Genomic DNA, 15266 nt, shown 5'->3' with positions numbered 1-15266 from the left:
TTGGGGGAAGAGGGTGCCACTCCCAGTAGCTCAGAAGCGGAGGATGATCCGCAGCACCCATCTACATCGCAACAGCTGTCATCTGGCAGGCCCGTATCAGGCCAAAAACGTGTGTCAAAAACAAAAACAGTGTAATAATTATAGGGGATAATTCAGGAGACTCTTTGCGTGGAACAAGACAACAGGACACAGCTTTATAAGTAGTAAAGTTTATATTATCACACGGTGATTCAAGCAGGTGCAGAGAGAAACTCAAGTCCACAACACTTGGTGCAAATAATAAACGCAGCTTAGCAGTCAATAGGAAACTTCAGAGGTAGATGCAAACAAACAGAAAGTCTATGAAGCACAGTTATTCTTGAGGAAACTTGACACGAATAGATCCTTGACTTAGTCCAGACACAGATAGATATGCTATTAGGCAGTTCAAATCATATCTTAGCTCAACCAGGGAGGCCTGGTTAATAGTCTCAGGTTTTGCAGAGCAAAAACAGCTTACATGTCCAGCAAATGCAGATGGAAGTAACACGAGCAGCAGATGAAGGAGGATTACTGAACACTGGTGTATGCAGCAGGAACTCAGAGCAGAGTGGCAGGATCTCCAACACAGGTTCACAGGAGCAGGTGCAAGGCCAGGGAGTAATCAGGAGCTGGATGCAAAGCAGAATAATCTAGCACAGACTGAAGGCTGGGGTGGAGTTTTATAGCAGGAAGACAAGTGCACATGAGACCAAAGACGCCATGTTGGAAAAGGGCAGTAATGCACAAAAGGTAAAAAATGTTCAGAGTCCTGACATTACTCCCTCCTTAGAAGCGGCCTCAGGACGATCCTGGACCTGGTTTCTCAGGGAATCTCTGATGAAAACGAGAAATCTTCTGTTGGGCATTGATGTTTTCCACAGGTTCCCAAGAGTCTTCCTCAGGGGGATATCCCTGCCATCTTATCAGATATTGGAGCCGATTCCTGCGAATCCTGGAATCAATAATTTCCTCCACCACGAATTGTTCTTGCCCATCAATCACCACAGGCTGCGGAGGTGGCACAACACGTCCCTGGAAGGTATTAGGAGATACAGGCTTTAGTAAAGATACATGAAAAACTGGGTGTACCTTCATTGTCCTAGGTAGCTTCAGCCGGCAGGCCACAGAGCTCACAATACCGTTGATCTTGAAAGGGCCAATGAATTTCTGTCCAAGTTTTTGTGAAGGAACATTCAACTTCAGATTCTTAGTTGCTAACCACACGGAATCTCCTACCTTGAACATGGGTGCAGGTTTACGGAATCTATCAGCCGATCTCTTAGAACGTTCTTGAGCCGTGGTCAGGGATTCCTTCAGAACCTCCAGATTTTGTCTCATCGCAGTCAGCCTTTCCTCCACTGCTGGAACCAGAGAATTAATTGGAGACCTAGGTAAAATACACGGATGATAACCCAGATTGGCAAAGAAAGGTGTAAATTTAGTGGAGGCGCTCTGAGAATTATTATATGAAAATTCGGCTAACGGCAACAACTCCAACCAATCATCCTGGAGATGGCTGACATAGCATCTTAGATATTGTTCCAGCGTCTGGTTGGTACGCTCAGTCTGACCATTTGTCTGGGGATGGTAAGCAGAAGAGAGACAGACATTAATATTGAGTGCAGAGCAAAACCCCTTCCAGAATCTTGAAGTGAACTGTACTCCACGGTCAGAGATGATCTCATCCGGCACCACATGCATCCGAAAGACATTCTGTATAACCAAGTTCACTGTATCTTTAGCAGAGGGGAGGCCGGTGCACGGAACAAAATGAGCAGCTTTAGTCAGGCGATCAACTACCGCCATGCTTGTATTCATGCCCCCCGATGTAGGCAGCTCCACAATAAAGTCCATTGATATAGACCCCCAAGGGCGGGATGGAACAGGTAATGGTTGTAGAAGACCCGTAGGTGCCACATGAGGAGTCTTGTAACGGGCACATACCTCGCAAGAGAGAACATAGTCCTTGGTATCCTTCAGGCAAGTTGGCCACCAGAAGAATCGGCTCAGGATCTCTTGTGTCTTCTGTACCCCCCTGTGACCAGCCAACTTGGAGTCATGTACCAACTTGAGGATCTGCAGACGGACGACCTCCGGGACGTAGATACGTCGATCTCTGAACCTCATGCCACCCTTAAAGACAAGATTAATATCCACAGGTGGGTTGGCCAGAAATACATCACCTTCATAGGCCTCCCTGCACTCCTTCCACAAGTCCTGATCGTGGATAACTCCGATGAAATTGGCATCAGATAGAATGGTCTTGGACGGGGCTCCAGGTACGGAATCCGCAGCATGGATTCCGGATAAAGCATCAGCCTTCCCATGAAGAGAACCTGGACGGTACGAGATAACAAAGTTAAATTGATTTAAGAATAAGTTCCAACGAGCCTGACGAGGAGAAAGACATCTAGCGGATCTAAGGAACTCTAGATTGCGATGGTCAGTTAGCACTATGATCTGTTGTGCAGCTCCTTGCAGATGATGCCTCCATTCTTTGAAAGCCGCAATAATAGCCAGCAATTCCTTGTCTCCCACGTCGTAATTCTTCTCTGCTGAGGTTAGTCTACGGGAAAAGAAAGCACAAGGATGTAGCAGACCCTTCTCTCCAATTCTTTGGGAGAGAATAGCCCCCAAAGCATTATCAGAAGCGTCCACCTCCACAATGAAAGGATGTGTTGGATCTGGGTGTATCAACAGCGGTGCTGATGTGAAACAGATCTTCAGCTGATCAAAAGCTTCTTGAGCCTGTGATGACCACTTAAAGGGCTTTTCCTTCTTTGTCAAGGAAGTAATGGGACGGACAATATCAGAAAAATTTCGAATGAAGCGTCTGTAGAAATTTGCAAAACCAATAAAACGTTGGACCTCCTTAATGTTCTTGGGTGCCGGCCAGTCAAGGATAGCCTGAATCTTACCAGATTCCATGTTCAGCCCCTGGGGAGAGATGATATAACCCAAGAACTGTATCTCAGAACGATGGAACTCGCATTTCTCCGGCTTGTTATACAGTTGGTTCTCTTTCAGACGTCTTAAAACAGTTTTGACATGTTCTTCATGTTCCTGTAGAGAGTCAGAAAAGATTAGTATATCGTGCAAATAGATCACCACAAAGTGGTCCAACAAATCTCTGAAGATGACATTAACAAGGTGTTGAAATGCTGCAGGGGTGTTACAAAGCCCGAAGGGCATCACAAGAGATTCAAAGTGTCCATACCGGCATCTGAATGCTGTCTTCCACTCATCCCCTGAACGAATACGCACCAAATTATAAGCCCCACAAAGATCCAGCTTAGAGAACACCTTAGCATGGCAGACTCTTTCCAGTAATTCGGGAATCAGAGGCAAAGGGTAACGGTTTCGTACGGTTACCTTATTGAGTTCCCGATAGTCAACACAGGGTCTCAGGGTCCCATCCTTCTTATTTACAAAAAAAATGGGTGCCCCTGCTGGTGAGGAAGAAGGACGTATGAAGCCTTTGGCCAGATTTTCATCAATATACTCCTTTAAGGCTTGAAGCTCAGCAAAAACAGCTTACATGTCCAGCAAATGCAGATGAAAGTAACACGAGCAGCAGATGAAGGAGGATTACTGAACACTGGTGTATGCAGCAGGAACTCAGAGCAGAGTGGCAGGATCTCCAACACAGGTTCACAGGAGCAGGTGCAAGGACAGGGAATAATCAGGAGCTGGATGCAAAGCAGAATAATCTAGCACAGACTGAAGGCTGGGGTGGAGTTTTATAGCAGGAATGAGACCAAAGACACCATGTTGGAAAAGGGCAGTAATGCACAAAAGGTAAAAAATGTTCAGAGTCCTGACAAACAGTTTTAGGACAGCGTGGCCATCAGGTGAAAGTAGCACAGCATGCAATGCCTGAAAAGGTATTCCATAGTAGGAAGAGTGCAGTGTGGCAATTTTTTAACCAAGATCCGAATGATCAGTCAAAAGTTATCTGTAAGAAATGCTCGAAGACCTTTAGCAGAGGGAAGAATCTTCAAAATTTAAATACAACGTGCATGCATAGACATTTAACCAGCATGCACTTGCAAGCCCGGACTAACTACCAAACGTCACGTACCGTTGGTGCACCTGCTCAGAATGAAGGTAGTCAGCAACGCTACATTGCTTCCCTCACTGTAAGCCCACCGGTTAGGACCCCACCAGCAGCAAATGAGGAGGTATCGTTGCAAGGCCAAAGCAGTCAGGGAATCACTAGGTCATTGGTAGGAAACACTGTATGTAGGCCAACATCAAGAATACCATCACCAACCCTCTCTCAATTTGCCATGTCCACCACCACCACCGCTAGTTCCACCATATGCAGCTCTCCAGTCCAGCTCACCCTACAAGAGACTCTCATTAGGAAAAGAAAGTACTCATCCTCTCATCCGCGTACACATGGTTTGAACGCCCAGATTGCTATACTAATCTTGTTAGAGATGATGCCCTACCGGTTGGTTGAAAGCGAAGCTTTCAAAGACCTGATGGCCTACGCAGTACCACGCTATGACCTACCCAGTTGGCACTTCTTTGCGAGAAAAGCCATCCCAGCCCTCCACCAGCATGTCAAAGACCGCATTGCCCATGCACTGAGGCAAACAGTCAGTAGAAAGGTGCACCTCACAACAGATGCATGGACCAGTAGGCATGGCCAGGGACGTTACGTGTCCATCTCGGTGCACTGGGTTAATGTGGTGGATGCAGGGTCCACAGGGGACAGCCATAGTGGGACAGTTCTGCCTAGCCCACAGTCTAGGAAACAGTTGGCTGTAGGCGTTCGCCACCCCACCTCCTCCTCCAGAAGCGAAAGCTCGTCCACAGAGCGCAGTCGCACGACCACTCCATCCACAGCTGCCAGTGTTACCTTGCCTGGCTCACACCTTGAACCTGGTGGTGCAGTGCTTCCTGAAAAATTATCCGGGGTTACCAGCCCTGCTCCTGAAGGTGCGAAGACTTTGCTCGCACATCCGCCGGTCACCCGTACATTCCAGCAGTAAGCTGAACCATCAGCGATCGCTGAATCTTCCCCAGCACCGCCTAATAATCGACGTTGCAACAAGGTGGAACTCCACACTGCACATGGTTCAGAGGCTGTGTGAACAGAAGCGTGCTGTAATTTATTTGTGGGAGGATACACATACACGGGCAGGCACTTGGATGGCAGACATGGAGTTGTCTGGTGTGCAGTGGTCAAAGCTACAATACCTCTGTCAAGTCCTTCAGTGTTTTGAGGAATGCACACGGCTGGTAAGTGCAGACGACGCCATCATAAGCATGAGCATCCCACTAATGCGTCTGCTGATGCAAAGTTTGACGCACATTAAGGAGGAGGCGTCTGCAGCCAAGGAGGAGGGAAGCCTTGATGATAGTCAGCCATTGTCTGCTCAGGGAACTCTCCTGGACGAGGTGGCGGATGAAGAGGAGGAGGAGGAGGATGATGGGGATGAATATTTATGGGAGGAGGATGCTTCTCAGGGGGCAATAGAAACTGGTGGCGTTGCAAGGTCAGGTACTGTGTTTTTGCAGGACACAAGTGATGTTGATTTGCAAGAAAGTGCTCCTCAACCCAGCACAAGCAGTGAATTGACACCTGGAACATTGGCCCACATGGCTGAATATGTCTTGTATATCCTAAAAAGGGACCCCCGCATTATGAAAATGATGACCGATGACGTTTACTGGTTGGCCTGCCTCCTGGATCCACGATATAAAGGAAAATTGCAAAATATCATGCCATGGTTCTCACACGAGCCGAAGGGGGCAACATGGCAGAGATGGTAGAGGTGCACAAATCCAAAGTGGTGTTGGACAGAGGGGTTTTATGACCAGGTTGTGGAGTGATTTCGCAATGACCGCTGACACGACAGGTACTGCTGCATCGATTCAAAGTGACAGGAGACAGTATTTCTTCAGTATGCTTACGAACTACTTTTCCTCCCTTATCGATGTTCTCCCTCAAAGGTCATTCCCCTTTGATTACTGGGAATCTAAAATAGACACATGGCCTGAATTGGCAGAATATGCATTACAGGAGCTCGCTTGTCCTGCTGCTAGTGTTCTATCAGAAAGAGTCTTCAGTGCTGCTGGTTCAATACTGACCGAAAAAAGGACACGTCTGGCTACCCGAAATGTTGATGATCTAACCTTCATTAAAATGAACCAATCATGGATTTCAAATTATTTGGCCCCACCTTCCCCTGCTGACACGTAGCTTGCCTGAAAAATGTCTTGCTTTTGGCCTTCTCTTAGGGTACCATCACACAGTGCAATTTTGATCGCTACGACGGTACGATTCGTGACGTTCTAGCGATATCGTTACGATATCGCAGTGTGTGACACGCAGCAGCGATCAGGGACCCTGCTGAGAATCGTACGTCGTAGCAGATCGTTTGGAACTTTCTTTCGTCGCTTGATCACCCGCTGACATCGCTGGATCGTTGTGTGTGACAGCGATCCAGCGATGTATTCGCTTGTAACCAGGGTAAACATCGGGTAACTAAGCGCAGGGCCGCGCTTAGTAACCCGATGTTTACCCTGGTTACCAGCGTAAACGTTAAAAAAACAAACAGTACATACTCACATTCCGGTGTCTGTCCTCCGGCGTCTCAGCTTCTCTGCACTGTGAGCGCCTGCCGGCCGGAAAGCGAGCACAGCGGTGACGTCTGACGTCACCGCTGTGCTTTCTGGCCGCTGTGCTTACACAGTGCAGAGAAGCTGAGACGCCGGAGGACAGACACCGGAATGTGAGTATGTACTGTTTGTTTTTTTAACGTTTACGCTGGTAACCAGGGTAAACATCGGGTTACTAAGTGCGGCCCTGCGCTTAGTTACCCGATGTTTACCCTGGTTACCCGGGGACTTCGGCATCGCTCCAGCGCCGTGATTGCAAAGTGTGACCGCAGTCTACAACGCTGGAGCGATAATCACACGACGCTGCGACGTCACGGATCGTGCCGTCGTAGCGACGAAAATTGCACTCTGTGACAGTACCCTAACTGACTGCTCCAATTCCTCCATTTGCAGCTGCTGAATGTCCACCATAGGCCATTTTTATACCTCCCTATATGGGCTGACTCCCCCCACAGGGCCGTGGTCACCACCTGGCGCAAGCACCTGTGCGAGTGCCGTTTGCCTGGACAGGTGGATGGGCCCACTCTTGGGCGACGGCACTGGCACAGGGTCCCTCATAGTACAATGAAGTGTCTCTGACGGTGGTGGTGCACAACCAACGTCAGACACACCGTCGTAATATGAGGGGCCCTGTGCCAGTACCGCCACCCACGAGACAGTGTTCACCCCCAGCTCGAACAGTGCTCTACCACTTGCAATACTTACCTCTCCCTGCTCCACCACTGTGTAGTCTGTGCTGTTAAATCCTTCAATGGCACTGCCAATACAAATTTGTTGAAATGATAGATGAAAGTTAAAATATACAGGGGCCCTGGAGTCCATTTAGACCAGTTAATACTTTGCGCCTACTACCACTGTCTTCTACTCAGCAGAGGAGCCCACCCCTGTACCTAGCTATGCCACCTGTTTATTTAAGAACAATTTTTTGGCAGACATTTAGCCCACTTTATTATTTGGGCCTACTAACTGTGTCTGCCACTCATTACAGTTGTCCTCCACTGAACAAAGCAATGCCGCCTATTTAGTCCTGTTACCAATTTTGAACTGCATTTAGCCTACTTTATTATTTGGGCCTACTAACTGTGTCTGCCAGTCATTACAGTTGTCCTCCGCTGAACAAAGCAATGCCGCCTGTTTAGTCCTGTTACCAATTTTGAACTGCATTTAGGCTACTTTATTATTTGGGCCTACTAACTGTGTAAACCACTTATTACAGTTGTCCTCCGCTGAACAAAGCAATGCCGCCTGTTTAGTCCTGTTAACAATTTTGAACAGCATTTAGCCTACTTTATTATTTGGGCCTACTAACTGTGTCTGCCCTTCATTACAGATGTCCTGCACTGAACAAAGCAATGCCGCCTGTTTAGTCCTGTTACCAATTTTGAACTGCATTTAGCCTACTTTATTATTTGGGCCTACTAACTGTGTCTGCCCCTCATTACAGTTGTCCTGCACTGAACAAAGCAATGCCGCCTGTTTAGTCCTGTTACCAATTTTGAACTGCATTTAGGCTACTTTATTATTTGGGCCTACTAACTGTGTCTGCCACTCATTACAGTTGTCCTCCACTGAACAAAGCAATGCTGCCTGTTTAGTCCTGTTACCAATTTTGAACTGCATTTAGCCTACTTTATTATTTGGGCCTACTAACTGTGTCTGCCGCTCATTACAGTTGTCCTCCACTGAACAAAGCAATGCCGCCTATTTAGTCCTGTTACCACATTTGAACTGCATTTAGTCCACTTTATTATTTGGGCCTACTAACTGTGTCTGCCGCTCATTACAGTTGTCCTCCACTGAACAAAGCAATACCGCCTGTTTAGTCCTGTTACCACATTTGAACTGCATTTAGCCCACTTTATTATTTGGGCCTACTAACTGTGTCTGCCGCTCATTACAGTTGTCCTCCACTGAACAAAGCAATGCCGCCTGTTTAGTCCTGTTATCACATTTGAACTGCATTTAGCCCACTTTATTATTTGGGCCTACTAACTGTGTCTACCACTCCTTACAGTTGTCCTCCGCTGAACAAAGCAATGCCGCCAGTTTAGTCCTGTTACCAATTTTGAACTGCATTTAGCTCACTTTATTATTTGGGCCTATATCTGTGTTTCCTCCTTATCCTGTCCATTGCCCAGCCACTGCTAGATGAGTCTGCTGGTACATTGACCCAGACCACTACATTCCCCTTGCACTCTACACAGCCAGAATCTGACCCTGCTGAAAGTCGGGTTCCCCTTCCCGCATACTATACCACCTTACACGGGGACAAAGAGGAAGGTGCAGATGAAAGTGCAGGTTCCTTCATCAGGTGGGGGGGCATACTCATTGGTGACGTCACTGGCACAGGGCCCCTCATAGTACGCAAAAGTGCCTCTGCCGGTGGGAGGCGCCACCCGCCGTCAAACACACCGCCGTACTATGAGGGGCCCTGTGCCAGTGCCAATGCCAACGAGTGGGCCCCCACTGCTTGCTCAGGATCACAGCACTTGCAAAGTTGAAATACTTACCTCTCCCTGCTCCACCGCCGTGAGGTATTCCACGTTTCCTGGGCCCACGAAAATCTTGAGCCAGCCCTACTCCCCCACAACTTTAGCCAAATGACCCCAGTTTTCAATGCCTAATTATTATTATAAAGTAAATTAAGATTGACAAGCTTCAGTAATAAGTAATTAAAATGGGCACTGTAGGTGTTTTCCTGTCCTCCACTCACTGCCGACTTTGATTCCCCATTGACTTGCATTGGGTTTCGTGTTTCAGTCGGCCCCTGACTTTTCGCAATAATCGGCCGATTTCACCTGACCCGACTTTTGACAAAGTCGGGTTTCGCGAAACCCGACTCGATCCGAAAAAAGTAAAAGTCGCTCAACTCCAGTGGTGAGTATGTAGGTTGTGTTCTGTGATGATGGTTTATGTATATATTGTATATAGTGTATTGTATATAGTGTGTATAATAGAGGGTCTTAGTTAGGTTGGGTGGTGGGATTGGGGGGTTCAACGGCGGTGATAAGAGACTGATCTTGCCTGGCCTAGGCCCCGCCTGGGGAAAAACTTTGGGGCCTGATCCTAGCTCGGATAATTCCTGAACTTTGTGGCCAGAGCTGGATCAGGGGTGGTGGGATAGTTAGTGTAGGTGTGTGTTTATATATATTTAAAAAAAGAAAGAAAGAAAAAACGGAAAAAAAAATAAAAATAAATGAATAATAATAATAAAAAAAAATTGTTAATTTTGTACACTGTATTGTATTTAGGTTTGTTGTAGGGTGAATGTGATGGTGTAAGGGGGTGGCTGTAAGGTAAGGCAGTGGGACCAGTAGGGTTTTGTTGTGTTTGCGGTGTTGTATAAAATCGGTTTAGTGTAATATGTTTATAGTGTATATATTGTATATACCGTATATACTTGAGTATAAGCCGAGATTTTCAGCCCATTTTTTGGGGCTGAAAGTAACCCTCTCAGCTTATACTCGAGTCATACCCAGGGGTTGGCAGGGGAGGGGGAGCGGAGCTGTGTAATAATACTCACCTGCTCCTGGCACGGTCCCTGGTCCCTGGTTCCCCTGCGCCGGCAGCTTCTTCCTGTAGTGAGCGGTCACATGGTACCGCTCATTACAGTAATGAATATGGACTTGACTCCACCCCCATAGGGGTGGAGCCGCATATTCATTACTGTAATGAGCGGTACCATGTGACCGCTCACTACAGGAAGAAGCTGCCGGCGCCAGGGGAACAGACGTGCAGGGACCGCGCCAGGAGCAGGTGAGTATAAGGCCGGGGTCACACTAGACCGTAATACGGACGAATGCTATGCGATAAAAAATCGCATAGCACTCGGCCCAATGTTAATCTATGGTCCAGCTCCCATCATCCGATATTTTCTCCACCGTATTTCGGATCCGAGGGAACTCGCAGCAGGCTGCGATTGTCAGCGTATCTCGGCCGAGACTCGCCAATGCAAGTCTATGGGTGCGCGAAAAAATCGGATTACACACGGAGCATGCGTGTGCATTGCGAGAAATACGCAGCGGTGTTCTATAGAAAAGCCGGCAATTCAATTGCCGGCTTCTCATTTCTCCTTCACAAACCCGACATGATATGAGACATAGTTTACATACAGTAAACCATCTCATATCCCCTTTTTTTTGCATATTCCACACTACTAATGTTAGTAGTGTGTATGTGCAAAATTTGGCCGCTGTAGCTGCTCAAATAAAGGCTCAAATGGCGGAAAAAATTAGCGTGGGCTCCCGCGCAATTTTCTCCGCCAGAGTAGTAAAGCCAGTGACTGAGGGCAGATATTAATAGCCAGGAGAGGGTCCATGGTTATTGGCCCCCCCATGGCTACAAACATCTGCCCCCAGCCACCCCAGAAAAGGCACATCTGGAAGATGCGCCTATTCTGGCACTTGGCCACTCTCTTCCCACTCCCTGTAGCGGTGGGATATGAGGTAATGAAGGGTTAATGCCACCTTGCTATTGTAAGGTGACATTAAGCCAGATTAATAATGGAGAGGCGTCAATTATGACACCTATCCATTATTAATCCAATTGTATGAAAGGGTTAAAAAAGACACACATTATTAAAAATTATTTTAATGAAATAAACACACAGGTTGTTTTAGTATTTTATTGTTCTCTCAATTAATCAGAAGACCTTTGCTTGGCAAAATAATTAACGCACAAGATACATACCTTCCGATGATCTTTCACGTCCATCGAGGTAATCCATCTGAAGGGGTTAATTATTTTACAGCCATGAGCTGTGCTAATGCACTCGCTCGCTCGTGTCTGTAAGCCCCGGGTAATGAAAGGAAATCTGAGTGATCTGTACTTACATTGAGTCGCGGTGATGCGCCCTCTGGTGGATGTTCTCATGAACTGCAGCCTGGGAACTTTTTCCCACGCTCGAGCTCATATGAGGACAACCTGCAGGGGGCGCATCACCGCGACTGAAGGTAACTATAGGTGATTGACCTACATTTCCTTCATTCGCCGGGGCTTACAAGCACGAGCACAGCTGCATTAGCAGGGCTCCTGCTTGTAAAATATTTTAACCCCTTCAGATGGATTACCTCGTGGCACGTGACGGTTCATCTGAGGGTATGTATTTTGTGGGTTTATTATTTTGCCAAGCGAGGGTCTTAAAATGGATTGAGCGAGCAATAAAATATTAAAACAACCTGTGTGTTTATTTAATTAAAATACTTTTGAATCATGTGTGTGTGTTTTTTAACCCTTTCCAACAATTGGATTAATAATGGATAGGTGTCATAATTGACGCCTCTCCATTATTAATCTGGCTTAATGTCACCTTCCAATAGCAAGGTGGCATTAACCCTTCATTACCCCATATCCCACCGCTACAGGGAGTGGGAAGAGAGTGGCCAAGTGCCAGAATAGGCGCATCTTCCAGATGTGCCTTTTCTGGGGTGGCTGGGGGCAGATGTTTGTAGCCACGGGGGGGCCAATAACCATGGACCCTCTCCTGGCTATTAATATCTGCCCTCAGTCACTGGTTTTACTACTCTGGTGGAGAAAATTGCGCGGGAGCCCACGCCAATTTTTCCCGCCATTTAACCCTTTATTTGAGCAGCTACAGCGCTGAAATTTTGCACATACACACTACTAACATTAGTAGTGTGGAATATGCAAAAAAAGGGGATATGAGATGGTTTACTGTATGTAACCATGTCTCATATCCTGTCGGGTTTGTGCAGGAGAAATGAGAAGCCGGCAATTGAATTACCGACTTTTCACACATATCGCGCTGAATGAAATCTAAATACAGAATATATATATATGTGTCTCAATGACATATATATATATATATATATATATATATATATATATATATATATACTGTATATATGTTTTCCCGAACATTTGAGCACATAAATCCATTAGATGTCGGTTTTGCAAGCTTGCGAGATAAACTCGGCATACGGATGCCATACGGATCATTTGATGCGAGGAAATCGCATCCTCGCACTGCACACGGATCACTGTTTTTGAAACATTTGTGCGATTCTCGGCCGTGAAAAACGGACCGTTTTTTTATACGTTAAGTGTGTCCCCAGCCTAACTCAGTGAGCTATATTCACCTGCTCCCCGTTCCACCGTCGACGCCGCTGCGTCTTCCGAGTCCTCTGCAGTGTCGCTTAGGTCAGAGGGCGTGGTGATGCGATTAGTGCATGAACGTCAGTGCAAAGGACGGGGAAGACACAGCGGCAGTCGGCGGTGGAACGGGGAGCAGGTGAATATAGCAAGTGCCGGGGGCCTGAGAGGTGAGTATGTGATTTTTTTATTTTATTGCAACAGCATATGGGGCAAATATCTCTATGGAGCATCTTATGGGGCCATAATCAGCATTTGTGCAGCATTATATGGGCATATTTTAATATGGAGCATCTTATGGGGCTCATCATAACCTTTACGGAGCATTATATGGGGCGTATTTTGTATGGAGCATCTTATGGGGCCATCATGAACTGTATGGAGCATTATATGGGGCTCTTGATTCAATATGGATATTCAAAAACACTTAACCTACTGATGTCTCAATTTACTTTTATTGGTATCTATTTTTATTTTTGAAATTTACCAGTAGCTGCTGCATTTCCCACCCTAGGCTTATGCTGGAGTCATTAAGTTTTCCCAGTTTTTTGTGGCAAAATTAGGGGTCTTGGCTTATACTCGAGTATATACTGTAATATTGTATATAGGATGTTGTGTGAATGTAGTTGGGGTTGTATATAGTAGTATATAGTAGTATGAATGAAGCTGGGCCGGGGGTCTTACATGATGTTATACCATTTATTAATAATAATTTTACGGGGATATTCATGTAGTTATGAGTATTTTGTTTGTTGTCTTTTAGTTTTTCTTTCTTTATTTTATTTGAATTTCTCTTGTCCCTGATTTGTAGGTCATGAACTTTCTCCATTTTGGTTCCATTTCTGGTTTATTTCTTTGTGATTTTTGTCGTTTGTTGCCGTCTGATTGAAGCTTTGTTCTTATGTTTTGTTCTGTTGTGTTTAATTTGTAATGTATCATAGTTAGTGTCACGTGAAGTATTTTTTATTTAATAAAAGACCTACAATCTATTACTCCCTGTTATCAGCCATTACTGGGGGGGTGATGGGTGAACACCATCTTTTGCATGCTGCTGTCAGCCGCCTCCCTGCCCCCCATCATTACATTCCTATTATTAGTGCATCTTCTGATCCTCCGTCTCCCATGTGGCTGCTGATGACGAGGGTCCCAGCAGAGCTGGATGAGAAGACCCCGCTCACAGCTGTGTCTGTCTCCTTATCCCGGCAGAATCCCGCGCTCCTGGCGGACGACATGATGTAATCGGACTTTACTGACTGCGGATGGGCTCAGGTCGCCGGTGATCAAAAGTCGATAACGACCGTCCATAATCACTATAGGTCTGGAGATCTCTGCTTACTGTCAGTGAATGGAGACATCTGTAATAGTCTGAGAAATATGTAGCTCCAAAGACATACGGATAGGATAGGGAATGTAGATTGTGAGCCCCATCAGGGACAGCGATGATAATGTGTGTACAGCGCTGCGGACTATGTTAGTGCTATATAAAAGGAAAGATTATTATCATTTTCAGATGTCCAAGAATCCTCCAGGATATGAGACTAGGAGAAGAATTAGGGGAAGAGGCGACACAGATAATGAGGCAGAACAGACACCATTAATGAGTGACGCTTCAGTAATCACGGGGTTAATAATGAGCTAATTATCTCTGATCACTTCTCCGGTCTTCTTCCTGATCTACTTGTTGCCTCCATGAGCAGAATACTAGAGCTGCAGTGAGGACTGACACAGGCAGGGCTGCAGGGAGGGATCTGGCCACTCACCAGACATAGGAGGTCCGACCACCCCTGGAGGAGGCAGATCAGCAGGGGTTAATGCCCCGCCAGAGTGTCAGCTCTGCGGGTCACATTGATGCCAGGAGGCTGCGCAGATGTGAGGCTGTGGCCCCCTCCCCAGCAGTGCCGGGGCCCCCAGGGGCCGCTATTTCCATCCAGTGCTTGCATCATTCAGCTCTTCATATAAACAGCCTGCGCCGCCTGGGACCGGCTGAGAGCGGAGCTGCTGCACCGAATGCTGCGCCACCTGCACCCGGCACCACAGCGCGGACAGCCAGCAGCCACTACAGGTACCAGCATGTGGTGGGGGAGGAGCAGCGGGGTCCCGGGGAGGAGGAGAGAGGAGCTGCGGGGTCCCGGGGAGGAGAAGAGAGGAGCTGCGGGGTCCCGGGGAGGAGGAGAGAGGAGCTGCGGGGTCCCGGGGAGGAGAAGAGAGGAGCTGCGGGGTCCCGGGGAGGATGAGAGAGGAGCTGCGGGGTCCCGGGGAGGAGGAGAGAGGAGCTGCGGGGTCCCAGGGAGGAGAAGAGAGGAGCTGCGGGGTCCCAGGGAGGAGAAGAGAGGAGCTGCGGGGTCACGGGGAGGAGAAGAGAGGAGCTGCGGGGTCCCGGGGAGGAGAAGAGAGGAGCAGCGGGGTCCCGGGGAGGAGGAGAGAGGAGCTGAGGGGTCCCAGGGAGGAGAAGAGAGGAGCTGCGGGGTCCCGGGGAGGAGAAGAGAGGAGCTGCGGGGTCC

The sequence above is a fragment of the Ranitomeya variabilis genome, chromosome 2, assembly GCF_051348905.1.
Source record: "Ranitomeya variabilis isolate aRanVar5 chromosome 2, aRanVar5.hap1, whole genome shotgun sequence".
NCBI lineage: Eukaryota > Metazoa > Chordata > Amphibia > Anura > Dendrobatidae > Ranitomeya > Ranitomeya variabilis.
The sequence above is the reverse complement of the archived record's forward strand: the minus strand, read 5'-3'. Positions refer to the sequence as shown.